This window comes from Nymphaea colorata, chromosome 13 (genome assembly GCF_008831285.2).
Source record: "Nymphaea colorata isolate Beijing-Zhang1983 chromosome 13, ASM883128v2, whole genome shotgun sequence".
Classification (NCBI taxonomy): Eukaryota; Viridiplantae; Streptophyta; class Magnoliopsida; order Nymphaeales; family Nymphaeaceae; genus Nymphaea; species Nymphaea colorata.
In genome coordinates this window covers 15,317,667-15,319,643 of record NC_045150.1, presented here as the reverse complement: position 1 = coordinate 15,319,643, position 1,977 = coordinate 15,317,667, and positions in this window count along the sequence as shown.

Sequence of the window (1,977 nt, the reverse complement as noted above, 5' to 3'; positions counted from 1 at the left end):
CATTTCATACAAAATCACATCACTATACATGACAAAAATGCCCCAAAATCCTAACATTGATGCCTAACAAAATAAGACATCAATACAAACGAAGCAAGACGCGCCGACACTATACAAACAAAACCCAAAACCTCCCCAGTAGGACGTGAGTGAAGCCATCTGCTCAACCTGCTACCCGGAGTCTGCCAAAACCTGAAAAAGAAAACAGCTGAAGGCTCAGCCTTCGCAGTATGACAACAAGCCAGGAAAATGCCAAACCTTCTCAAGTAAGGCTGAGATAAGAGAACAAATATCAACCCATCTATCATCATGTCGTGTCAGAGTACGACACGTAAAGGCCACTTGATGGCCACACTAACACAATGTCAATCACATGCGAAGCATGCTTAAACATAACACTTGCATTCAGATCATTCACATACACATTAGTCACATGCATTCCATCATATACATCACATTTTCATTAACTTCAGTGTATTAACAGTTCCTGTTGGTGCAAACATAGGCACGTGCACACCGCGGGCGGCCTACAGCCGAGAGACAACCCCCGTGATGGCCCAGAACAATATGGATCCATCCATCCGTTGCAGCGGTAGAGCACTCATCCATGGATGTGTGAGTTCCAAGGAGAGATACTCAGCCTTCCCTAGGACACCCAGGTTGGGAAGGCAGGAGCCTACGCTCCAAGCACATCACACAACAGAACCCTAGGGCCTTGCACCGCCTGCGCTCTGAACAGGCGAGACCAGTGGCAAAAGCGGGACAACTCCTAAACACATAGCCACATCCCACTGGCCTCTCATCTCTTATTCATTCATTCTTATCATTATAGTTACACATTCACAAGATGACTGGCTAGCACATGAGGTTAGTACACTTTACGAGTGCACCCATACCTCCAATTACCTCCACATTATATCTATACAAACAGTAACAGTCATCGCTAGCCGTCATACAATACGGGTACAACTACCCTCCAAATCATCCATTTGCATCATTACCCATGGCAATGTATATGCAATAACATACACATTCATAACGATCATCTCATCAATCACATCAATCACATCTTTTGAAGACTTAGCCAAACCACAGAGAGTAGTCTCGATCTGCGGTTGGCTCGTAGCTGTCATATGCAATTATCATTATATGATGCTTTCTAATGCACAATTGGGGTCGAGGAGACACTCGACTCGATACCCCGCCTCATCTGTCCTAAACAGTTATCAATTCTAGCATGCACATGCAAATGTGTCATTTTCAAAACAAACTACTAATAGCCTTTCAAAACAGTTCATGTTATATATCAAAGCATACATATACTGAATCACGAAACAATCAATCAATTCATATTTCAATCCTAGGAACCCATGATCCTAGGAGCACACAGTCACACATTTGCCCAGTCATGGATTTGCCTGGAATGTCGCCATACCTGTGGCGCGCTCACCAAATTCTTCAAAACTCCTCGAGCTTTGAACTCAAGGTCGACGGGACGTGCCCGGTGTACCTGCAAACATAAACCAAAGGTAAGATTTCTACTATATACCTAAACAATTCAAACAAATACAAACAGAATCATTGAGGCACGTGTCATCGCCTCAAGTGGGGGTCGACGGGTAGTGTCGACCAACAAGCTCTCCATTAGGCCTCCTCCTTACAACTAGACGTTGGCACAAAATATCAAAACCTACAGCCATCAATCAATCCATCACTAACACCTTCCTCAATAACGTTCTTTAATTAAGACATCAACCCCAAAGTCACCTCCAAAAATGTATATTTCCCCAATTAACTTCATGACACACCCGTTCACAAAAGCATGCACTACATGCACCCTAAGACTGTTCTAAATCTTCCCCACAACCTCACAATCTCTACCGTGCTTCCCTAATGCTTAGGAAATTAATTCATCATGCTTAAATGATCATCAAATGTATGAATCTTTGCTTTCCAACATAATCCTAAGCTTTTCCT